Source organism: Carcharodon carcharias, chromosome 7 (genome assembly GCF_017639515.1).
Source record: "Carcharodon carcharias isolate sCarCar2 chromosome 7, sCarCar2.pri, whole genome shotgun sequence".
Classification (NCBI taxonomy): domain Eukaryota; kingdom Metazoa; phylum Chordata; class Chondrichthyes; order Lamniformes; family Lamnidae; genus Carcharodon; species Carcharodon carcharias.
The window spans coordinates 20183925-20211046 of NC_054473.1; the positions used below are offsets into that span (position 1 = coordinate 20183925).

The 27122-nt window shown below is 42.3% G+C and overlaps 1 pseudogene; it reads right to left on the bottom strand.

Moving 5' to 3' along the window:
• Positions 1-3881: 3881 nt before the first annotated feature.
• Positions 3882-25300, bottom strand: LOC121279975 (annotated as a pseudogene).
• Between the last annotated feature and the right edge of the window lie 1822 nt (positions 25301-27122).

Genomic DNA, 27122 nt, shown 5'->3' on the forward strand with positions numbered 1-27122 from the left:
GAAGGTGATCTTTTATTTGTGGCGCACCGGTCCTGATAGCAGAACCAGAAGTGGGCAACATTTCAGCTCTTTTCCTTTTTGCTGGTTCCCGTGAAAATACTATCAAAATTTAAAGGGTTGGCGGTGGGCACAGGAGACGCTGGGTGGAGGGACGCTTTTCATTGGTGCAACCCATTGTCAGTTGACAATGCATCACGTACAGGCGGGCTCGATAAGAGCATCCTACACAAACCGGGAGGCTCTACAGCACGGCTGCTATTGATTGGAGACCTGAATATAATTTATTCATTTATTTGTTGGCAGAAGCTGTTGGTTACCCTCACCCCCATCTCAACCGTCTCATTCACCATCACTACCCCCCTTGTAATTATTTTGTGTTCTTCACACTCCCCTCCATATCTGATAACAGACAGAGACAGCCCCAGGGTCCAGCGATGACTCGAGGCAGGTTCCCCTCCAGGCTGTCAGGGAAAGGTGGGAGGTAATCTTTCCTCCAGATGGCATCAGAGGACTCTCCTGCCAGACCAAGGCCGCCGGGATGGAGCTGGTAGAGGAGGTAAGCAACCGTGGGGTCCAATCGTGAACCTGGGTGCGGTGCAGGAAATGGGTCAACGACCTGATCGAATCCACCAGGGTACGAGTCAGGTTCAGAGCTGAACAAGGGTCTGTTGCTGGGTCATCAATAATGTGTAGCTGCGATTGAGCATCTATACCAGGCGGGTGAATGCGTGATCAGGCCAAAGCGTGTGGGAGATTGGTTTTTGTGTACCTTTGGATTCAACGTCCGACTGACAGGCCTGTATGGGTGATGGGGATACATGCAGACAATGGAGTTGGATATCACTTGACATGTGACTAACCCTGCACTATCATGCAGGAGAATCAGCCACAGGAACGAACCAAAACACAGGTTGGAGGAAACAAAAACTTAACAAATTATGAACACAAAGGCACGGTGTTTTATACCAATATATATCAAGTAAATAGTGCACGATAAATTGATTTTGCTGTACTCATTCATACATAAAGATACTCTGGAGAGGAGGAGGCTCTCCAGCTCACAGGAGAGGAGGGTGCTCAAGCTATCACAGAAAGCGAGACTGGAATAGTCAAGCTTAAGGATGACAAGGCAACCACCCTGGTGGTGACACATGGGCACAACGGAGGCACACGAGAGAATGCGATGCATTGATGCTGTGATGATGTTTAACATGGATCTGTTTGTTCTCCACTACAGATCATCACCATCCCACGACCAGGCTGTAGTCCTCCCAGGAGCCAGAAGACTCCACCTCTGGGGATGATGACACCAATGCCCCAGAAGATGCACTGTCACCTGTCTCATCAGCACTCTCCACCAGCATAGTTACACACACACAATCCAGAGAAAGATCACGTGTTGAATCCGGGTCACATCTGGTGAGCACAGCGCAGACACATCCTAGAAGCTGAGGGAGACTTTGACAGCCATGTCCCCTGACACTTGGAGGATTGCAGGGGACAGGCCTCTGCAGAGACCCACGCTGATGACAGGCCTCAGGCTGTGGACACAAGAAGACTTCTGGATATGCAGCAAAAGTTAAGGGAACATATATCGGGAATGCCAGAAGCCATATGCAGCTTTGCACAGGTGATTGAGGATGCAATGCAAGCCATGAGTGCTGCCACGTCCTAGGCAAATGAACACATGGCTTCCTCCGTGGAGAGGGTGGTGACCGCCAATGATTGCCAGTTCGAGCATTCAACCCATATGCACTCAGACCTGCATTCCATTGCTGTAGCCATGGGCACAGCTTAACAGTGGCTAGGCAAGAGGGGAACACGGCACTTCGACCTCCCCGAGGTGCCTCTTCCCCTCAGAGGGACAGACACGTGCCTTCACAACCCAGATGGAAGATGATTGCATTCCAGCTGCCTGGGGCCTTCCTCTCAGACTACCCCCTGTGGGAGCGGTGTCCCCTCGACTCCTTCAACATTGACCTCATTCCCTTCAGCAGACAAGGCCAAGGGGGATGCTCCTTGTCATGACAGCAGATCACAACCAAAATTAATTACGGGCATATTGAACTTTTTGAGGAAGACATGTGTTTTTAAAAAAGGACATACAAGCAAAAACTGGCTGAGAATGGAAAGTAGCCACTTGCTGGAAAATTCCTATGTGAATTACAGTTGGCTGACTAGTCCAGAGAACGGAATGTTGCACCTAAAAAGGTGTCAAGGCCTACTTGAGAACAGAGACACTTCAAAGGAAGAGATACAAAGCAAGTACCTGAACTCTAATCTCCTGGATGGAGACAGATTACCATTTTAGCGGAAACCATTTCCTGCTGAGTTATTTCTCAGAATGTGGGCAGGATCTGAGTTGAAGGACAGCAGATTCTGGGCAAAATGCATGTTTGTTTTTCCCTTCCAGGAATGCACAAGAAAATTGGTTAAAAAGCCAGCTGCAAACCTGATCTGTGTGTGTTGGTTCTGACATACTAGTTCTGGTGTGCTAGTGTGTACTGTGAAGGTCATAGCTGAAGAATATTAACTAGGCATCCCTGCAGTTTGCAGGTTAAAAAAAAGACTTTCTCTGTTGCTGGAGGCAAGACACAAGTCAGCAAAGCTCCAGTCAAAAAGGAAATAGATCAACTCCTTCAGCTAACCCGCAGAACCAAGTGTTTCCAAACTACTTGCTCAACTACCAAAGTCAGCCCTACTAGAATCACCCAAATTCATGGCCACAACATTTCACCATCTACTTCTCACAGACAAGCCAAAGACTGATTCGTATATCTTTTTTAACTTTTATTTTTGGACTTCTCATTTCTAATCTGTATGTATGTGTGTTGCATTTTTATTATTTTTTTCTCAAGTTTTTAGTAACTAATAAATTTACTCTTTCTTTGACTCAAGAAAGCCTGATTAAATTGGCTCCTTCTAAAACATAAATACATCTGGACTGGGAAATGGTATCCACGAGGGAAGGGATCCTTTTTAAATTAACCTTGTTGTGACCAACCGAGGGGGTTGAATTGAGAAGGGGAGCCAGTTCGTCCCTCCTCACCTGGGGGCATAACAATTTGGGGCATCTTGTCCAGGATTATAACAAACTTGGAGACCTCTCCCGGGGACCAGTTGTAACATCCTGCATCAGTGCAGGAGACTGTCCCACCCGCTCCTCCATGGGAGAGGATTTTCTGCCCCCACCCACCACCGGGATCATCCCGTCAATGGATTTTTGGCTGGGCCACCGAATCTCCTGCGGTGGGTCATGCCACGTCAGTGCTGGAAAATCCCGGCTATAGGCTGGAGCCCTGAAGGCCCCTTACTTCCAGAGGGTGCCCACCATGGTATCCAAGGTAACAGAGTACCACACTGAGCAGATTGCCTCCACCTCAGGTGCTGATGTGAGGGTTGCACCAAAACACAGTGGTAGGAAATGAAAACTTAAGAACTCAGAAGCACAAAGGTGGCACAGGTGTTTTAAATCAACTATATATCATGTGTTAATTGTGCACGATATATTGTTTTTTCATGCGTACATAATTGTCATTTTTGGGACTAGCTTAGCCAGGGTGCTAAATGTAATGGCATGACTCATGGTTGACCATTCTACAGATCATGAATTGGACATATCAGCTACCTCAGAACGCATCGAATCAGAATGGAAGCAAGTCATCCTCATTCCTGAGGGACTGTCTAAGAAAAGGAGCTGAACAATGCCAGGCATTTTCATGGCCAGCTTGCATATCGTGTAAGTGTATCCAAAATTGACATTTGCTTGTAGATAATACATCTCTGCTTGTTCCTGTGCTTCACCTACCGACAGCATGAAGAAAGCCCAAATACAATAACAGCTGAAACTGGGACTGAAATCAGAGTCTCGCAATCCATCGTACCAGAATGGCAAATTATTTTATTGAATGTCATTTACGTCATTTGACTTATTTTGGAACAATGTCTTGCTTAGCTCAATAAGGAAGCTGAGTGTTTTTATGTATGAATATTTGGAGTTGGCCAAAACAAGCAGGGCATCACTGGCTAGATCAAGGGCAGCAACACGGAGAGCCTCCTTAATCTTGTGGAGAACAAACTTTTGAACACGACTTGAGGATTTTCATTTGTTAAGGGTATAGATATTTGGATACTGGCATTGTGATATCTTCCAGAGCCATGCTAGCTTGTTATTCATAGAGCTAGCTTCTTCCAGGCACTGATCTGTATAATCAGTTTGTATGCTATCCTGAAGGTAATTAAAGCATTCTGGAAATTTACAAAAGCTCCAGCAACACTTTGGTCTCAGGGTCTGTCCTACTTTTCGTGTTTGCCTCATAAAGTTCTCTGCAGCAGTTTCATATTTCTTTTTGGCAATCTGGAGAATCTCACTATCAGGTAAATGTGGGTATTTGCTTTTTTCTGGTTCTACAGATTTTTTTCCTGTAGATATCCATACAGCCCCATTTATGGACCCAAATTGGTCGCTATTTTTCCCAATCTGTCACTGAATTCTTGATCCATTAAATCGATAATGTTATCTCCTGCTATTTTGCGGCGATTCAAAGGAGGTTTACCGGATTGATACCTGGAATGAGTGGAATGAGGAAAGGTTGGACAGGCTGGGCTTGTTTCCACTAGAGTTTAGAAGAGTGAGGGGTGATTTGTTTGAAGTATACAAGATTCTGAACAGTCTTGACAAGGTGGACATGGAAAGGATGTTTCCTCTTGTGGTTGAGTCCAGAACTAGGCAGGCACTGTTTTAAATCAGGGATCGCCCCTTCAGGAGAGAGATGAGGAGAAACTTTTTCTCTTGGAGGGTTATGCAATTTTGGAACTCTCTGCCTCAGGAGGTGGAGGAGGCGAGGTCATTGAATATTTTTAAGGCAGAGGTAGATAGATTCTTGTTAGGCAAGGGAACCAAAGGTTATCGGGGTTAGATGGCAATGTGGAAATTGAAACACAAGATCTTATTGAATGGCGGAGCAAGCTCAAGGGGCCAAATGATCTACTCCTGTTCCTATTTCTTATGTCCTTATGTTCTTATGCTTGGGTAGACTGGCATTCTGGGCAAGACCACCATTCATTGGGGTCCCCTCCTCAATATACTGTGGGTAAAGCCCCAATTTGGTGACCTTCTTCCCCATAAGGAGCCCATTTTCATTTTCAACAATGCCAAAGGCATTCAGATCTAAGTCAACTCTAAATTTAGTTTTAAAGTTTGCAGTAGGTGTGTTCCAAACCACAGTAAATGGCTTATCATGGTTCATTGATGAGGACGATGCTAGCTTAAATTCTCCCCCCTTCCCCCATATGACAGCCAGATGAGGTGGAGAGTTAGAATAAAGTGCATGTGAATAGTGTGAGGCCTGATGACATGGTTGTGGCTCTTTTCTCAGCAGCTGGTGAAGGCCCCCCAATTAGATTGTTCTGTAAGACACAAACCAACGAAAGCTCATTTGGAAACCAAAGAAATATCACACCAAATAGTCAAACACTCTAGATCCATTGTATAATAGTTAGGCATACAAACACTCTAGATCCACAGTATAATAACGAGAAACCTTCTCTCTTCCTTTCAGGTGTTAAGGAATGCAAGCTACAACAACTCATTGCTACTGATGCTCCTCTGGGTCCTTCCTCCTCTTCCCTTCTCTCTGACCCATCCATTCTAATCCCAGCTCTTGCTGTGTATTCACTATACCCCCTGACCTCTGAATGCTCTGTGATCAGCAAAGGACTCAGTTTTATCCCCTTACGCCAGGGATGGTGAGCCTTTCTCTTATCATGGGCCATTCACACACAGACAATGCCAGTCGCGGGCCACACACATAAAAATCAACTTAGTTTAGTTTTTTTCAACTCACCTGCTGTTTTAATGCGATGGCTGAATTTGAATATTATATTGTTAAATATTATTACAGTAATTTGGCTGATGCTTTTATCCAAAGCAAGTTTATAAAGATGAGGATAAATGTTACTTTTAAGGTGCTACTGTCATAGGTCTATATTGTTACAAATCTTGCTGTGGGCTGGTGAAATTGAGCACTGGACTGGATCCGATCCATGGGCTGTAGGTTCCCCGCCCCCAACCTTACGCCCTCACCTCAATGAATTTTGGGCTCGGCATGCCATTGACCTCTTCTTCTGTCGCCTTCACCTCCGTGCTCACTTCTTTGAGCAGGAGTCCTCTCCCCGCTCAATGAATCCTTTCATGCACCTCCATTATTCTCCCTCTACCTGAACCTCTCCGTCTGGCCTCTCACCTGCTCTTGATCTGGCAGCTCCTCTCACTCACTCTAATCTGTATCCCTGTGAACTTGCTGCACTCTGTTCTCTCAGGATCAGATCTGGCAACAGAGGGATTTTCTGCTGCTAATATTGACAGAATGGTGTCATACATCGCACTTTCCCTTGTTTACCCCCGCAACATTAGACATTAATAAAACCTGTCTACAAAAGGTGATGTTTTATTAGGACTGGTGGATCTCAATTCAGAAGTTAAATAGGCCACAAAATGGCATTTTAAAAAATTATTTTACGGATGTGGGTGTTGCTGGCTAGGCCAGCATTTTTGTTGCCCATTCTTAATTGCCCTTGAGAAGGTGGTGGTGAGCTGCCTTCTTGAACCGCTGCAGTCTATATGGTGTAGATGCACCCACAGCTCTGTTTGGCAGGGAGTTCCAGGATTTTGACCCAGCGACAGTGAAGGAACAGCGATATATTTCCAAGTCAGGATGATGAGTGGCTTGGAGGGGAACTTCCAGGTGGTGGTTTTCCCATGTATCTGCTGCCCTTGTCTTTCTAGGTGGTGGTGGTTGTAGGTTTAGAAGGTGGTGTCAAAGGAGCTTTGGTGAGTTGCTGGAGTGCATCTTGCAGATGGTACACACTGTTGCCATTGTTCATCAGTGGTGGAGGGAGTGGATGTTGGAGGTGGTGGATGGTGTGCCAATCAAGCAGGCTGCTTTGTCTCGGATGGTATCAAGCTTCTTGAGTGCTGTAAGAGTTGCACTCATCCAGGCAAGTGGGGAGTATTCCATCACACTCCTGACTTGTGCCTTGTAGATGGTGGACAGGCTTGGGGGAGTCAGGAGGTGAGTTACTCTCTGCAGAATTTCCAGCCTCTGACCTGCTCTTGCACCTACATTATTTATCTGGTTGGTCTAGTTCAGTTTCTGGTCATTGGTAACCCCTAGGCTGTTAATAGTAGGGATTCAGTGATGCTAATGCCATTGAATGTCAAGAGGAGAGGGTTGGATTCTCGCTTGTTGGAGATGGTCATTGCCTGGCACTTGTGTGGTGCGAATGTTACTTGCCACTGGTCAGCCCAAGCCGGATTGTTGTCCAAGTCTTGCTGCATTTGGACATGAATTGTTTCAGTATCTGAGGAGTTGCAAGTGGTGCTGAAAACTGTGCAATCATCAGTGAACATCCCCACTTCTGACCTTATGATGGAAGGAAGGTCATGAATGAAGCATCTGAAGATGGTTGGGCCGAGGACACCACTCTGAGGAACTCCTGCAGTGATGTCCTGGGACATCAATTGGTCATGCAGTTGGTCGTGGTGTGAATAACACGCTGTCCCTTCCACGAGCAGCTTTTGCTGAGACATGTTTTTCTGCCAGGCAACTGATCTGTTTCAACTGTTACAGACATCAATATAATGCAACAGTAATTTTCTGTTCCTTCTCTGCTGAATTCCCTATTTGATTTCTTGTTGACATTCATGGCCTTTAATGTTCTTCTCCACAAGTGGGAACGCTTTCACTGTGTCTACTGTATCAAAACATTCCATAATTTGAAAGTCCTTTATTAGATTACCCCTCAGCTTTCTCCTTCTAAGAGGAAAGAGACCCAGCCTGAGCATCTTTTCTTGCTGGGTGTAACCTTGCAGTTCTGCTACCATTCTTGTAATTTTTTTCTATTCTCTCCATTGACACTCTATCTTCTTTATAATATGCTGATCAGAACTGTACATTGAAAGTTATGTATCGTCTAATTTAGGTTCAATATTTGTTTAGTATTATTTCTCTATTTTTTAATTCTAGGAGTAAACCCTGGTGTTTGGTCTGCTTTTTTCTGGCCTTATTACTTAAGTGATCTGTGTATTTGTGCTCTCAGATCCCATTTTCTTTACCCCATTTAGATGCTTATTTTCCAAGTAATATCTGACCTTATTTTTCTTACCTTATCTATGTTGAAATTCATTAGCCAATTAGATGCCCATTCTGAAAGTTTATTTATGCCTTCTTGTAATTTGTCGAAATCCTCCTCATTAATGACTATGTGCCCTCAATCTGGCGTCATCCAAAAATTTTGAAATTGTGGTTTTGATTCCAAAATCTAAATTGTTTATATTATTAATTGTGAATACAGTGTCCCAGCACTGACCCTTCTGGAACTCCACATTCTTCCTTCTGCTACTCAGTGTAGCTACCCTTTATCCCTACTCTCTGCTTTCTGCCTTGGAGACAGCTAGCTATTGATTCTGCCACTTTTGCCCGCTTAAAAGTTTACTTCCTCCACCACCAACCCACAGTGGCAGCAGGGTTATATGGACTCAAAACCCACAGATGCTGTCAGACCTGCTGAGTTTTTCCCAGCATTTTCTGTTTCTATTTCAGATTTCCAGCGTCCGCAGTACTTTGCTTTTGTGTACTATGTGCTGCAGCAGCTCAACAAGCTGGCTCCAATGCACCTTCCAAGCCTGCGACCTGATTACCCAGCAGAACCAGGGCAGCAGACACATGAAAACATCATCCACCGGCAAGTTCCTCTCCCAAGTCACACACCATTCTGACTTGCAACTACGTCTCCATTCCCTCACTGTTGCTGGGTCAAAATCCTGGAACTCCCTTCCTAGCAGTACTGTGGGTGGACCTACACCACATGGACTCCAGCCCTTCAAGAAGACGGCTCTCACCAGTTAGGTTTGCGCAACAAATGCTGGCCTTACCAGCAAAACTCACGCCCCATGAAAGCATAAAAAAAACCTTGTCCCCGGACTGCATGCTCTAAATGTAATCATTAATCTATTATGTGGAACTTTATTGAAGGCCTTCCAAACCCATGACCCCTACCACCTGGAAGACAAGGACAGCAGACGCATGGGAACACCACTATCTAGAAGTTCCTCTCCAAACCACACACCATTTCTGATTTGGAATTACAATTGCTGTCCCTTCACTGTTGCTGAGTCAAAATCCCAGTGTTTCACTACTAGCTTCTCAAGGGCAGTCACAGATGGAAAACAAATGCTGGCCTTGTCACCGAAGCCCACATCCCATGAAAGAATTTTAGAAATTGGTTAATTTTCTGACGCCACAAGTGTCTGTTTTCTCCAGCCTGTTCTTACACCTTCATTAATGATGCTCTGACTAAAAGTATTTGTTGATTGTTGTTGCAGAGAAGCCAAATGACATTCCTTTTATTGACTGCACATGGGGTGAGTACTCTGATTACTTAACGGTGAAATTATGTGTCATTTTACATAACCCGTCCAACCTTACAGTTGGCGGACAGGCAAATCGGCCAGGCAGCCTTTGCATTTCTCAACAAACCTCATCCACGGGCGGGATGAGATTTACATGATGAAATAAAATATAAATAAATTTCTGTGGGCAGCATTTTCATGAGTTAAATTTTCAGGTGACTGATTATGATGCGTGAACAGCTTTTGAAACCTTTATTTTTGCTGTTTCAGGTCTTCAGCTCCTTGAGGCGGCTCCCTGCCTTCAGGGAGCTTTCTGTCAGCGTTGGCCCGTGCTCGCGCTGACATCATCGCCCACCCTCTTCCCGCCCCAACCCGGGCAGCGCTTAGTTTTTCAGTGCGTGTTTCACTCTGGTTGGCATTAATTGGCTGATCCCGGGTCTGCCAATTGCACCTGCCCGCAGGGCTGAAAATTCAGGCTATTAAGAGCTTAAAAATAATCAGACTTCAATAAACCCCACAGAGCAGCTACTCTGTCCTTAAAAGAATATTTATATTTTTTGGCAAACCTGAGGGAAATGCTGCTCAGATTCGACAAGATCCATTGTCTTTATTTTGTGAAAAGGCTCAGTGTTAAAAATGTTTCACATGTAGCCAACATGTGTAAGACGGCTTGCTTATTCACCACTGCTCAAGTTGGTGCTTCTGTGTCTCTCTGGTAGAAAGACTAAAGGAAATAACAAATTTGCATTTCTATATTACCTCATCCCACCCTGAGGATATCCCAAAGCACTTTGTGGCCGATGGTTGCTTCATGCTGGCAAACCCTGCAGCTGTTGGTCTTTGCAGGACTGTCGACATCAAAGTGGCTTTCTTGTTCCACATAATTTAACCGCAATGGGACCACACTTACATTTTGAGATAACTGTTTCTTGAGCTGATGGATTTCCTACTTTAAGATAATCTTTAAAACCTACTTACCTGACTAAGCTTTTAGTCATCTGTCCTAATACTTCCTTCTTTGGCTTTGTGGTGATTTTCTTTTTGCTTTCCCTGTGAAAGTCTTGGGGTATTATACTCTGTTAAGGATGCCAGTTGGCGTAACAATGCAAATGGATGCTAATAACACCTGTAAACAAGACTATGCTAGGTCTGATGAAAATTATTTAAAAAATAAAATGACCCACACATAAAACGCAAGTTAACAAAATTGAGGCTCAAGAAATAGGTTCAGTGTCATTTTGATTAAAAATTACTTATGGACAGAAAACAGCAAGTTGTGGTAAATAGTTTAGCCTCTGCCACATTTGCTGCAGAGGAAGACAGTGGGCTGAGAAGGTGCATGATACGCTGGCCTCTGTTCTGTCTGGACCTTCTTCTCGGCCAGCTGAGCTTTTCTGTTCTGTTCACCTCTTCCAATGCTCTTCCAAACAGTCAGCCTCCAGAGGTAATGGTTGTCAGCGACTGTCTCCCAATTGTTTGGTTGCCCAGTGTGATGGATTCCGTCCACTTGTTGAGCAGAGACTCTAAGCTCCTAGCACCCATTGAAGCAGATGGATCATGGCAGGGAGGCTGCCCAATTTGAGGTGGGCAGTGGTTGACCAGTGGGGCATGTTGGTCCCTCCCACTGTCGAAGACAGCCTGTAGAACCTGTTCTCTACCCCAATCGAGTTGGGCTTATCACTCGTAACTGCTTTATGCCATGTTGTATTAACGCTCTGCAGTGAAACTGAAGTTTCCTCTTCAGGGCGCAAACCTTGGCAATGTTTATGTAGACCCTGGGCTGCTCAAATGTCAGGCTCCACCTCTTGACCTCCCAGACTGAGTCTAAAGGAATGCAATGCACTGTGTTTGGCTTGGTTGCTGAGATGCTAGAAAGATGGCATATTTATACATAATTCTGTTTTTGTGCTCCACTCCAGATTTTCTGTCAGGGATTACTCCTTTAGTCTTCAATATTGGGATCCTTGCTTTTTCTGATATATATTAATGACCTAGACCATGGCGTACAGGGCACAATTTCAAAGTTTGTGGTTGTTATGAAACTTGGAAGTATAATGAACTGAGAGTGTAGAATTTCAAAAGGACATAGACAAGTTGGTGTAATGGACAGACAAGTGGCAGATGAACAAAAACAGAATTACCTGGAAAAACTCAGCAGGTCTGGCAGCATCGGCGGAGAAGAAAAGAGTTGACGTTTCGAGTCCTCATGACCCTTCAACAGAACTAGGTGAATCCAAGGAAGGGGTGAAGTGGCAGATGAAGTTCAGTGTGGAGAAATGTGAAGTGATTCATTTTAGTAGGAAGAAAATGGAGCGACGATATAAAATAAAGGGCACAATTCTAAAGGGAGTGCAGGGTTCTGTTAGAAGAGACGGTTGATAACCAATTAATTTTAAGTTGCTGTAGCTCTACTGTCCCAAAGCAGTTCCCCTGTGGAGTGTTCCCTATTGCAGGCAGAAACCATGCTGGAAACATTGCACTATAGCAATGACAAAGATGTTAGGTTCAACTGAATCTATTTATAAACTGGTTATTGATGGATTTCAAACGTGGTTAAGGTGGTAAATGATGATATCCTTGATGGTCTACTGGTTTTTGCTGCAGCACAATGAGAACAGGAAGACCCACGTTTCATTCCTGGTCTGCACTGAATCAGCTAATCTTAAATGGGGCAGCAGTATGTTGCTATAATTGATCTCATTGCTCGGGAAGTGGAGAGGTAAAAACTGCATAGAGTTCCTACTCCTGATTATGCAGATCCTTGCTAGAAAAATTGTATGAGATGGACAGCTGATGAAAACAGACCCAAGCTAGACGATGATGCCCTGCTTGCTTAAATGTCTTCCTGACACTCACTGCCTAGACTCATATATAGAGAATGTTTACTGAAGTGAGTTTACCAGGGATCTGCTGATGGTTGCAGAATTATACTGTAGCAAGGCTAAGAGCCTCCAGGAAAAGAGAGAAACTGAATTTTAAAAAGTGCTCATGATCTATGAGAGGACAAGCGATCTTTCCATATTCTTTGCTTTCCAATGTAAACGTGCTGAACAAAATCCAATCAATGGAAATATTATTAGGAGGAAAAGGACACCATACACTTTGCCTCAATATGCACGATCCTTTTTCCTCCCTAATGTGCATCAGAAGTTTGACATGGAAGTGCCTGGCATTTCCATTTGATTGCACTGGTTTCCTTGGTGCAATTTGCCCAATGTTGGTGTAACTGGTGCAAACTGCCAGTTTGTTCCATTCATCCTGGGTTTCCAACATCTCTTGTGCTAGAAACAGGCCCCATCCAGAAAACTGGCCACACACACAGGATGAATGAGAATTCAATAAAAGTAAAATGTTAAAGGACAAATTTCTCCCTAACGAGCTAGAACTAGGTCCAAAGCAGAGTGGAGTTTTTGAAGACCATGTACCTCTATGTCACTGTGTAGTTCCGAATTTTTCATTGGATGGTGTACCAGTGTTTTTCCTGATTTGGAGGGTGGCCTATACATTTGTAATAAGGCTGTTTGCACCTTGTTGAATACCATTCCAAATGATGGAGTTGAAAAAAAGTGGTTAAAAAAAACTTTTAATTGCATGATATTTTCAATATATTCTTTAATTTAGTAAGACTATTGAAGAATGGTGAGCATTAATTTGAGGGGTGTCTACAAGGCATCCATTTTACTTCTTTTTACCCTCAAACATCTTTTTGTTGTATCTGTTAAGTCACATCAACCACATTAGCATGTTCTTGTTTCTCTTCATGTTTGATTGACACTGTTTTGAATGTCAGAGAACTCCAGAAATTGTTGCTAAAATGTCCTTCCATTGGAGAGGTGAACACTTCCTTTCCAAAGAGTGAGTTTCACCATCAACAGCCTCATTTACCTTTAAGCCATAGATTTTGAATTACCCATGTCACAAATGTCTACTGATGTTGTTTCCAGTGCTCTTTTCTGATCGTTCTAATATTTATAATTTCCAATCAAATGCCAACTGACTTTAACTACACTGACAGTAATACACAGATGCAAAAGAAAAATAATGTGGATGCTGGAAATCTGAAATATAAACACTAAATACTTGAAATTGAGTTAGTCTTTTTAAAAAATTGGTTTTCGATATTTGGACGCATTTGTTACCCATTCTTAGCTTCAGAGAAGTTACTAATGAACCCTCTCATTGAGCAGCAATTTCAAATCAGGATGTTGTGGGGGGAGTGGGGTGGGGGGGTGCGGGTACTGGAGGATGATGATATTATCTCCACCTCGATGCTCTTAGTGGCAGCCACAGGGAAGGTAAATACTATAAAAGTAACTGAAGAGGGTCTTCTCATTTCAGTCTCACATTCCCTAGGGGAAGCTGATTTGTTTGTCACCTCTGGTGAATTGCTGTGGTACATTCTGTCGATTGCACATACTGCAGCCACAATGCATCAGTAATGGATGGGGTTTGAACTGACTCTAGCAGCAGAGGTACCATCAAATGAATTGCTCTATACTGGAAGGTGTTGAGCATTTTGAATATTATCGTGGTTGCACCCATCCAGAGAAGTGTTGATTATTCCATCAAATTCCTGACTCGAGTCTTGCAGGTGGTGGGGAAATTTTGAAGGGTCATGAAGTGAGGCCCCAACATCTGCTCTGTTAAGTAGCCAAATGGTATTTAAATAGCTGGTTCAGTTCATCTTCTGTTTAAGGTTAACCTCCAGATGTTCATGGTGGGGGCCTTGCTGATGGTGGTGTGATCATGGGGAGGTGGTTGGGCTTTACTTTGTTCCATAAGGTAATTTTACCTGTCACCATGTGGCACGAATATTACCTGCCACATGTTAGCCCAAGGCTGAAAATTTATTCAGGTCCCTCTAAAGCCTGACTTGAGCTGCTTCGTTAAATGAAGCATAAGTGAACACCATGGAATAATCAGCAAAAAGTTCAACTCCAAAGATCACAATGTCTCCCTGGCATCCAGTGTCACTATGGCACAAATCATGTGAAATACACTGGGTTCACATTTCCCTCGCCTGAAAGTTCCCACAAAGGCCATGCACAGGTCGACCTTTCTAAACTACTGTACCTCAATGGCTGCACAAAAATTTAAAGGGCCGGTGAACTAAAATGAATCGGCTGGGCACTACAAAAAAAAAGAGACGATACATTGGGCAGAATATTGCCATTGGCGAGCAGGGGGCAGGGCCTGCTCGCCGACGCGTAAAATGATGCAGGATGATGTCAGGTGGAACCCCCGACATCATCCTGCCCCATTTAAATTTTCAGGAGGGCGGGGGCACAGCAAAATCAGCTGTGGGCCCGCCGACCTGTCATTGGCCAACTGAGGCAATTGACAGGATCATTAAAACAATTAAAGGACCTGCCCATCCAATCATAAGGTTGGCTGGTCGGCCAGGAGCCCTGATGGCAAATAGAAAAACCATGAAACCTCATCCACTGGCGGGATGAGGTTTCATGCAGGGATTTAAAAAGTTTAATAAAGTTATAATGTAAATTATGCACATGTCCCATCTCATGTGACATTATTACACGAAGGGGACAGGTTAGGGATTTTTCTTTTCTATTTTTAATCTTTTTCAAAGTGTCAGCGATCTCCCTGAGGCAGCACTTAGCCTCAGGGAGATGTGCGCTCTTTCGTGTACATGTACAAAAGAGCGCACTCTTGCTTTTGGGGAATCCCCTCCCGCCTGCACAGGAAGTGCATAGCGCTTTCCGCTGGACGTCACACTGGGTGGGCCTTAATTGGTCCACCCATGTAAAATGGCGGCAGGGCCCGCTTCTCTGGCGGGGATTGGCTCACCGCCCACTGGAGATTGGGTCAGGCTTGCCCGCCCAACAAGCAGAAAATTCTGCTCATTGATCAGACGCACTGTAAACTATTTGTCTATAGGAAACTGGGGGACATGCAAGAACAGGAGCAGAAACTCCAGGATGTCCCCGATTCATTATCCACCCGAGCGCCATGTTACACTGAAAAATTGACAGAGCAGGAAATTGGAGCCATTGTCTCAACCAATTTGTTCCTGTTCCTGTACAATGCCACTCACTAGAGTTCCGATGGAGTGGCGATGTTATACACAATATTTCCCAGCTTGACCCATTATTGTCCTATTCTATAAAGAGTACCTGCTGGATTAATCACTTTCTCCCATCACTCTGGTCTCATTTTGTGTTGCACATCATTCCCTGGATGAGGGGCAGGAGGGAGAGCCAGGAGGATAGGAAGCCTACTGTACAACTTGTGACTGAGAAACCTGAGGACAATTTCCCATATGATACCCTAAGCCCATTGTTCTCTATTTACCATCCTCCACAGGCTGTAGCAATCTAGTACAGGTGCACGAAAGTGAGATTCTTGCTCTAGCAGAGATAAAGCAGATCTTACAAAATGCAAAATACCTCTGGCAGACAAGTCTGAATAGTAATGTTTTGTAAAAATGAAAGGACTGTTTCAAACAGCTGCTCTGGTAATTGGGTCTTGAGTGCTTTTTAGATCACATTCCATTTCAAAAAGTCAGCTGTGCATTAAATTCATTAATGGTTTGAACAAGAGAACGCAATTCAGTCCATATATTTAGGCCTATGATTTCTGTATAGCTTATTCAGTGAAGTCCTTCAGAATTAACTTCTAAGATTATTTCTGATTTAAAGAAAACAAATCAAATTCTTCACTGAATGGACTATTTCTGAAGTGACTGCTGTTATGTGGTAATAGCTTTATTTCTGCTACAGCAAGGACCCCACCCTTGTGCACCTAACAGCTATTCTATGCACTCACATACCACAAACAGTAGTGATGCTGGTGACCAGTTAATGTGTTTTTCTGACAAGACCTGGAAAAGTCACTGCTGTTCCTGAGAAGGTGGACAGAACCTTGGTTTAAAGTCTGACCCAAAAGATGGCCCAATATACAGCACTCTCTCAATACTTCACTGGCATGGCCATCTGGATAATCAGCTCAAGCAACAGAGGAGGGCTTGAACCCCCCCGAACCACTTGGTTCAGATCAAAGAGCATTACTAAGTAAGCCAATCTTGCACACTACTCTTGAATGCCATAACATATGGATATGATTCACCACTGTTATGACCACAGCCAATGTTAATTGCTACGCGAACCAAATCCTAAAAGGAAACTTGGCTTACGGGTCATACCCTTTTTTGTGTAATCTGTAAACAAGAAGGGGACATATTGATCTCAGCAGTAAGAAGTCCAGTAACACTTCTGGGATTTAAAAAAATTAAAAGTAAAAGTTTTATTAACAAGAATAAAATAAAATTTAAGCACACAAGATTACAGATACACAGTTAAGCTTAGTCTTACAAAACATTTCGCAAAAAGGCTCTCTACCTGGTCAGACTCACAAGTAACACCTTACAGGCAACAATCCTTTAAAGTTGTTTAATTATAAAAACATTCAGTAATATTACCTAGGCAAACTGCTGTAGCTTCAATTAAGGCATACCACATGACTTGTACTCTTGCACTCTGCTGTGAAAATCCAAACTTCAGAATAAAACTGCTTTTTGCAGCCCAAGACCTTTCTGGCTTGACTGGGTGGTTGATTCAAATTGCATCCTCTCTCAGCCATAGCTCCAGCTGCTACATCTTACAGCTCCAGCTCAACAGCTGCAGCTCAAAACAGCTCCTGCTACAGTTCAAAACAGCTACCTTAGGCTCTCCATGGTAACTCTAAAATACTATTTTCCCCCTTTCATCTCAGGTTCCATTTTTCTCACACCTCTTTGAAACTCAAATCCTTCCAAATATAAGATCTTTCACCTTTCCATCTTGCCTTTGCTTTCGGGTCAATAAAATATAATATGCCACTTCTCTTTACCTATGGAGCTCCTGCAATATGCAAATATGTTTCTTGTCACTTTTGACTCCCCTTTGATATTCAGACAAACTCTCAATTTATCTAAAAATAGAAATGTTATATCCTCTCTGTTTAGTTGCACCTCAAACCTAACACATCCATCCTTTTCATGGTTTAACGCCCCCTGGCAACCTGTCTTCTAATACTCTCTGCCCAGCTTAAATAAATCATACACATACACACACATAGACTTTTCACAGAATAACACAAATATATTTAAAACATCAATTTCTCACACCTCGTTCCTTGTCAAAAAAATGAACCATCATAATTCCAAAAAGATGGTTTTATTTTTCAACGTATTCCTTATTCCTTACTACATTTATATATACAAACAAAACTATTACACTATGGTGCACATGCGTAACCATGAAAATATATATGTCTTTTGTAAAAATAGAGTTCATCCCAGTCCATTCTTCATTTGCCAATAACCAAGTTATTTTGAATTTTAACCTCTTGACAATGCATCTACAATCAAATTTTCTTGTGCAGCCATATGTATAATTTGTAAATTGAATGGTTGTAATAATAAACTCCACCAAAACAGTCTCGTGTTTTTGTTCCAAAACTTATCCAGAAACTTCAAAAGATTGTAATTAGCATATACAACTGTCTCTGAAGAATTGTTTGCAACATATCCTTCAAAATGCTGCAAAGCCAACGACAAACTCAAAGTCCAGGATTATCCTTGCCCCCTGGCATTGGGCGTATTCTATGGTGTGAATGGACAATATGGCGAGAAAGAAAAAAATTGGTTTCATGATGTCGTGAAACTAGTTTGCGATCGTCCAATCAGCTTGTCCACTGTGGGCCATGTTTCTCACCATTGGATATTGGGAACCTCATTGTAATACATCTGCATTTCATTATAAGGCCAGACCCCCTGATTCATCCCCCCCCCCCCACTGGATCGTCCGCCCACGTCAGCGGGAAAACACGCCAACGTTTTTCACAACAGCAGATATAAGGTGTGCACTTGGTGGGCTACTTCGCTCAAGACTTCAAGATTTGTTTGCCTACCCTGCTGCAGTCAGCACTTGCAGTCATCAGCGCCAGGCTTCACAGACAGCACCGCATCATTTTTAGGGAGGCTCACGGGCAGGTCTCTACTCACCAGGTCAACCATATGTGGGTGGCTTTTCAACAGCTGCAGGGCCTGGGCCTGCTTGGGGAAGGGGGAGGAGTGGCCTCAGGCAAGGAAGAGGCTGCAGGACGAGGGCTGTACTGGGGAATGAGGGTATCCCATGGTGTATGGGGGAACATATTAATCTGTGCAAGTGGCCTCAAGTTGGTGAGGGCTGAAGAGGCAGTCTCCAGAGGAGATGAGGCCAGATGGACATGGGAGAGTATGTGTGTGAGAATGGGTGGTGATGTCTCTTGAGCTGGCAGTGAGTGAGATGCCAGTGAATGTGTGATGGGCTTGAGTGGGTGAGTTTAGAGAGACGAGATGGTTGCCATACCCTGGCTGCACGGATGAGATCATTCATCCTCTATCTGCATTGGATGGCCAACCTCTTCTATGCAGCATTGGCGCTGATCACCACTGCCACCGCGTACCAAGCCAAATGGTAGTGTTGCTGCCCCTCCTGCAGCCAGAGTGGGGGGATAGACGACTTCACAGCAGGCTTGCATGGCATCCAAAAGGTGCTTGAGGGCTGCAGTCTTCTTTGCTGCAATTCTGGGCAGCACTTTGAGTGTGGCTGCACTTTAAATGCGGTGCCTGCTGCGATGAAGCGGCACATTGATGGCGTGGCAGCCGAATCAAGGCCTGCCTGCCATTGAAACGGCGTGTATCCCGGGATACAATCAATGCACAATCAATGCGGCAAGTTTGGGAATGATACGGCGTGAAAAGCTGTCATTGCGGCCGGCAGGTAAAGCGCCATTTTTCCAGCCCACTGCCGCGTTTAGTGAAAATCTGGGACATTTCAGCCCAAAGTCTCTTTCTCTATAGTTGAACATTTCTTCTGGTGCACATTCAACTTCTGTGAGAAATATCCTACCAGCTTCTCAATTCCCAGCTAATCTTCTTGTAGCAACAAGGCACTAAGACCAACATCACTAGCATCAATAGCCAACTTAAACTGCTTTGTATAATCAGGTGTTGATAGAACAGGTGTAATTGTTAGTACAGCTTTCAAGCTGTCAAATGCATTCTGACACTCCTGAAATTTTCTGTTCTTTTTTAACAATCCTGTTAGTGGAACTACACTGCTGAAGTTTGGCACAAATTTCCAATAAAATCCACTCACGTCTAGAAATCTCAAACTTCCTGTTTTGTTTTATGTACTGGGAATTCCACAAAAGCTTTTATTTTTGCATCTCATGGGACCACTTGCCCATGTCCAAAAGTGTGGCCAAAATATGTAACTGCGCTTTCCCAAATTCACTTCTAGCCAAATTTACAACTAAATTGGCTTCCTGCAGTTGATCAAACAGTCCCTTTAAATGTTGTAAATGTTCTTCCCATGTTCGACTGAATACTATTAAGTCATCAATATAAACTGCACAACTTCTTAGTCCCTCAATAACTTTGTTAGTCTCTGAAATGTTGCTGGTGCATTTTTCATACCAAAGGACGTTACTTTGCATTTATATAGACCATCCAGCATCACAAAAGCTGATATCTCTTTTGCCCTTTCCAATAAGGGTACTTGCCAATATTTTCGCAGCATGTCAATTTTTGTGCTAAACGTTGACTGTGCCACTTTCTCAATACAATTCAATTTCTTTCCGCACTTTACTGGATTTAATTTATATGTATGTTGCCTTATTGAACCTGAATTTCTCACATCAACATCACATACAGCTAAATTTGTTTTCCCCAGTTTATTTCCACAAATTGCTTTTTGTGACTGCAATAGTTCTTTTAAATTACTCTGACACTTTTCTGGAAAGTAATCTAACATTAAATTTAGGTTTTTAAGTTCCTTCTCATTGTCCAATTTAATCAAAGGAAGGTCAATTTCAGAATCCTCACTTTCTATCCATTTCCTTACTTAAAACTATCAGTACTTCCTCCTGTTTATCCACTCTGTCAAAGTATTTTTTGAGCATATTTACATGGCACACTTGCTGACTCTTCCTTCTTTCTGGGTATTTACTGCGCAGTTTACCTCACTCAGTCTCTTTTCAATCTGGTATGGTCCACTAAATCTTGCCTTTAACAGTTCGACTGACACTGTCAACATTACTAACACTTTTTCCCCAGCCACAAAACTACTAGCTTTTGCCCTCTTGTCTGGCTTTGCCTTCATTACTTGTTGAGATATATTTAAATGTTTCCTAGCTAACTCACATGCCTTACTTAACCCCTTTCTGAATTTCATCACATAATCCAGGAGAATTGTTTCAGAACTTTGACTCACTAATTCCTCCTGAATTGGTTTGAGTGGTCCCCTTATTTCATGACCATAAATTAACTTGAAAGGACTCATTAGGGGTGTCCCGAATAGCAAACAATAAGAATGGAATCCCTCGATCCCAATCATGTGGATAGTCTTGACTATATGCTCTAATCATAGTTTTTAAAGCCTGATGCCATCTTTCTAAGGCTTTATGATTCAGGGTGGCAGACTGACAACCTAAATTGCTTCATTCTTAACCTGGTTATTACTTCTTTAAACAGTTGTGACGTTAATTTTGAACCCTGATCCGACTGTATTTCTTTTGGTAATCCATACCTTGTAAGTAATTTGGTTAACTCCTCTACAATGAACTTTGCTGTAATTTTTCTTAAAGGCATTACCTTTGGAAATCAGGTGGACACATCCATTATTGTCAGTACGTACTGATTCCCACTTTTAGTCTTAGGGAGACGACCTACACAATCAATTAGGACCCTGTTAAAAGGTTCCTCAAATGCTGGAATTGTAATTAAAGGTGCAGGCTTAATTACTGCCTGAGGTTTTCCTATCATTTGACATGTATGACATGTTTGACAGAATTTGACTACATCGTTATGCAGGCCAGGTCAATAGAAATGTTTTTGTATCTTAGCCTGACTTTTTCTAATTCCCAAATATCCAGCCATTGGAATTTCATGAGCCACTCTCAAAATTTCATTCTGGTACCCATAGTGTACCACTACTTGGTGCATTCTCGCCCACTTCTCATCTGCCGGAAGTTGAGGTGGTCTCCATTTCCTCATTAACACAATGTTCTTAATGAAATAAAACTTTGGAATGTATTCTGCTTCTGTTTCAGAGTAAGCTGCCTGGTATAATTGCTTCAAGTCTGAATCCATCTGCTGTAACTCCACTAACTTCAATGGACTAAACACCTCAGCCTCATTCTTTTTCATCTTCTCCTCCTGAGCAATTTTTTCAAAGATTGATCCAGTCAACTAAATTTCAGCATCCTCCCTCTATCTTTTAGATTCTTCCTCTTTCTGTTTAAACTTGTATGTTTGTGATCTTGTTACCACACAATCTGGAAATAACCCTGGATATTCTTTCTGTAAAACCTCTGTTGATTGTATCTCAACAGGCTGCTCTACTACAATAAGTATAGTCAATATCCATATAAAATCTTTAAACATCTCTGCAACCTGCCCTTCAGAACCCCCACTTGGTAAGTTGTGAACACATTCCAACTTCTCTTGCTACCACTGATTCTTCCTGCTCCACCTGTACAAAAACCACTGGTTTATCTTGCCTCAGGGCCCACAGTACTCTTACTTGCAGAACTTTTCTGAGTTCCTACCACTGCAATCAGTCTCATATGACCAGCCTTATTTCAATGGTAACATATCAGTTTCCTTCCTTCAACTCTACTTTCCACCTTTCCATCTTTAATAGACTTATGGCCTTCAGCTTGATCCTTATTACTCACATTTTTACCATCACTAGGTTTGCTATATCTCCAGCTTGCTTCCTGATTTCCATATGACCCTTTTCCTACACTTAACTGTTTGTGTGAAATATCCTATGTATCGGCTAAAACAGCAGCTTCCCTAATCTTCTTGCTTTGTCTTTCGTCTAAATATGTCTTAATGTTTACGGGAATGCTATTTCTAAATTCTTCCATAATCATAAACTCTCTCACATTTTCAAAAGTCTTGTCTAAGTTTAATACCCTGAACCATTGATCCCAGATAATTTATTTTTCTTTTGCAAACTCCACATAAGTCTGATGAGGTATTTTCCTTAAAGTTCTAAACTTCAGCTGATAAGCTTCAGGGACAATATCGTAAGCATTTAGTATTGCCTTCTTTACTATCTCATAGTCTGCAGACTGTTCCTCCAATAAGCTTGCATACACAGGCATTGCTGTACCTGACAAAACACTTTGTAACATGACAGCCCAAGCACCTCTTTGCCAATTCAATTTCATAGCCATCTTTTTAAATGAGGTGAAATATCTTTCAACTCCATTCTCTGTAAATTTAGGCACTAACTGAAGATTTTTAATTCAATCAAATTCCTCAAAGGAATCATGTCACCATCTGAAGTGATTTCTCTCCTTTCTTCCTTTAATCTGAGTTTCACTTTAAATAATTCACATTGCCTGGCTTTTTTCTCTCTCTGAACCTCTTTCCCTCTCTTCTCTCTCCTCAATTGCTAACTTCTCTCTCTGAAATTCAGGTTCCAGCTTTTGCATTTCTATCTCTTGTAAACTTTTCTTTTCTCTTCCTTGCTCCCCCATTTCCCATTGAAGCTTTTTAATTTCTATTTCTCCCTATTTATTATTTTCTTTTTCCTTCTCTTTTCTTTTCTAACTCAAGTTTTTTTTTTCATTTCTCTTTCTTTTTCCTTTTCTTCCAATTCATTTCTTTTCAGTTCATTTCTTGCTCAAGTTCAAGCTTCTTCATTTGCAATTAAAGTCTTACGATCTCCAGCTGTCAGGTATCCCTTTCTCCAACTTTAAATGCTGGCTATGTACTTTAACCCCACATCAGCCTGACAAAAATCTGCTTTTATCTTTGCCTGCACTTTATCTGCTAATTCTCTAAACTGAGTTTTAGTCAGAGATTTCAAATATTCTACTGTTATACTTTCCACTCCCAGAAAAGTCGTAGCAATTGCCAAAGCCATTGTGCACTTTCAAACCCCTCAACACAAAACTCCTGAGTCCAAAGTTCTTTTTGTATTGTATCTCTTGGATTCACAAACTTGAACCCAATCAAGGAATTTTAATAATCCTGCTAAGAGCCCCCAAATTTGTTATGACCACAGTCAATGTTAATTGCTGCGCAAACTGAATCCCAGAGGGAAACTTGGCTTACAGGGCATACCCTATTTTAGGGAATTCAAATTTCACTATCTGCCATGGGAGGATTTGAACCCTAGTCCCCAGAGCATTACCCTGGGTCTCTAGAATATTAGTCCAGTGACAATACCACTATGTCAGTGCTTCCCCCTATGTGCTTAAGATCTCTTTTATTCTTGTTAATAAAATTTTACTTTTAATTTTTAAACACCCAGATATAGATGGGTTGGTGGAGTGGGCAGTAAAGTGGCAAATAGATTTTAACATAGAGAAGTGCGAGGTCATACATTTAGGGAGGTCAAACAGTTACAGAGATTACACAATAAATGGGAATATACTAAGAGGAGTAGATGAAGTGAGAGATCTTGGCGTACAAGTACACAGGTCCCTGAAGGCAGCAGTTCAAGTAGACAAGGTTGTAAATAAGGCCTTATGGAATGCCCTCCTTCATTGGCAGAGGTATGGAATATAAAATTAAGGATATAATGTTGGAATTGTATAAAACACTGATGAGGCCACAACTGGGATATATAACGTGAAAATGAGAAGAGGACATACAGATCTCAGCAGTAAGAAATCCAGTAACACTTAGAACCATAGAAAAGTTACAGCACAGAAGGAGGCCATTTGGCCCATCTTGTCCATAACAGCCCAAGGACACCCAGGTGCCCTTTTTAATCCCACCTTCCTGCACCCAGCCCGTAGCCCTGCAGCTTACAGCACTTAAGGTGCAGATCCAGGTACTTTTTAAAAGAGTTTAGAATTTCTGCCTCTACCACCAACTTGGGCAGTGAATTCCAGACACCCACTACCCTCTGCATAAAAAAGTTCTTCCCCATGTCCCCCCTACACCTTCTGCCACTTATCTTGAATCTATGTCCCCGGTTCTAGAATTCTCCACCAAGGGAAACAATTTTACCCTAACCACTCTCTTTATTCCCCTCATAATTTTGTACACCTCAATCAAGCCACCTCTCAGCCTTCTTTGTTCTAAGGAAAATAACCCCAACCTATCCAATCTCTCCTTGTAGCTACACTTTTCTAACCCTGGCAACATTCTTGTAAACCTCCTCTGCATTCTCTCCAGAGCTATTACGTCCTTCCTGTAATGTGGTGACCAGAACTGCACACAATACCTCAGTTTTGGCCTCACCAGTGTTTTATACAATTCCAACATTATATCCTTACTTTTATATTCTATACCTCTGCCAATGAAGGAGGGCATTTCATATGGCCTTATTAACAACCTTGTCTACTTGAACTGCTGCCTTCAGGGATCTGTGTACTTGTACGCCAAGATCTCTCACTTCATCTAATCCTCTTAGTATATTCCCATTTATTGTGTAATCTCTGTAACTGTTTGACCTCCCTAGATGTATGACCTCGCACTTCTCTATGTTAAGATCCATTTGCCACTTTACTGCCCACTCCACCAACCCATCTATATCTGGGTGTTTAAAAATTAAAAGTAAAATTTTAATAACAAGAAGAAAAGAAATCTTAAGTACATAGGGGGAAGCAGTGGCATAGTGGTATTGTCACTAGACCAATATTCTAGAGACCCAGGGTAATACTCTGGGGACTAGGGTTCAAATCCTGACATGGCAGATAGTGAAATTTGAATTCAGTAAAAATTGGAATTAAAAGTCTAATGCTGACCATGAAATCCTTGCCGATTGTCATAAAAACCCATCTGGTTCACTAATGTCCTTTAGGGAAGGAAATCTGCCATCCTTACCTGGTCTGGCCTACATGTAACTCCAGGCCACAGCAATATGGTTGACTCTTAAATGCCCCCTGAACAAGGGCAATTAGGGATGGGCAATAAATGCTGGCCTCAGCAGTGATGCCCACATTCCTTGAACAAATAAAAAAAAAAACACAAGATTACAGATACAGTTTTACAAAATATTTCCCCAAAAATACTCTCTATCTGGCCAGACCCCCAAGTAAACACCTTCCAGGCAACACTTCCTTATAGACATTTATAAAAAGTCCAGTAATATTACCCAAGGCAAACTGCTGTAGCTTCAATAAAAACATACCACATGACTTGTAACTCTCTTGTACTCTACTGTGAAAATCCAAAATTCAGAATAAAACTGCTTTTTGCAGCCCAACGCTTTTCTGGCTTGACTGGATGGTTGATTTGAACTGCATCCCCTCTCAGCCACAGCTCTAGCTAAAACTCCAGCTGCTACATCTCACAGCTTCAGCTCAACAGCTACATGTCAAAACAGCTCCAACTCCAGCTCAATAGCTACAGCTCAAAGCAGCTACCTTAAGCTCTCCACAATAACTCTAAAATACAATTTTCCCCCTTTCATCTCAGGTTCCATTGTTCTCACACCTCTTTGAAACTCAGGTCCTTCCAAATAGAAGATCTTTCATGTTTCCATCTTGTCTTTGCTTTCAGATCAGTAAAGAATAATATCTCCACTTTACTTTACCCATGGAACTCCTGCAAAATACAAACACATTTCTCATAACTTCTGACTCCCCTTTGATATTCAAAGTCTCAACTTATCTAAAAATACAAATGTTAGATCCACCCTATTTACTTGTACCTCAAATGTAACACCTCCATCCTTTTCATGTTTTAATCCCCCAACCTGTCTCCTATTAATCTCTGTCCATAGAATAACACAATATTCCCCCAAAATATAAAAAATGACATCCATTTCTCACACCACTTGGATTACTGTACGAAAGGGATAGTAACCTGAAGGACGAAGTGGAGGGGGTGTAATTAAATAAACAGTGCCTGTGGGAGAAAAAGAGACAACAGTATTCTTTCCTTGTAAAATTAAGAGGCATTCAACAGTTGAGCCAGCAGCAGAAGGTAACTAGGCATTTTGTGACACTTGTACAAAAAGTGTTCCTGAACAATTCTCTTTTTCAGCTTTTCAGGCATCGGAAAAATAAACACAAACAAATGCCATTTTTTTGGGTCACAGTTAAGCTTAATACTTCATAATGTAAACTCATGATCAGGAAGATAATTCACTCAAGCACAGAGAAGTTGCACTGAACTTTATTTAACTTGTTCTTAGTTAAACGGTTTGTTTATACTGAATGTAAAATGAAAACATAATTTAAAGACTAAGTTCCACCTATCATGGTTACAAATTATTAGAAATCAAATAATTACTCAGAGATATGATTAGTTTTGTTCTGTACACAGCCATGTTTAATTGAACAGCCGGTGCCACTGACAATGGAAAGATTACTGGAACAAATAATTACTAAGAGATAAAATTATTTTCGTTACGTACATGTATCCAATTTTACATCAGGTGCTACTGATATTGGAAAGATTACTGGACTTGAAATTCAAATAGATTGTCCATAGTGTGGAACCACTTATATTCAATTTCAAGTTTAATTTTCAAGGCTCTCTTCATCAAGTCCTGGTTGAGCCAAAAATTGCCACATCTCAACATCCACAAAACTGATGCAGTTCGATTTGGCTCCATCAACTACTTTGATTGCTGACTCAGACTGAAACCATTGGCATCCTTAATGCTCTGTTCAATGCAGAGCTGAGTGTTAGGTCACCACACATAGGGCAGCGTTTTCCCCCCGTCGGGGAGGTTGCGCGGGAGTGAGT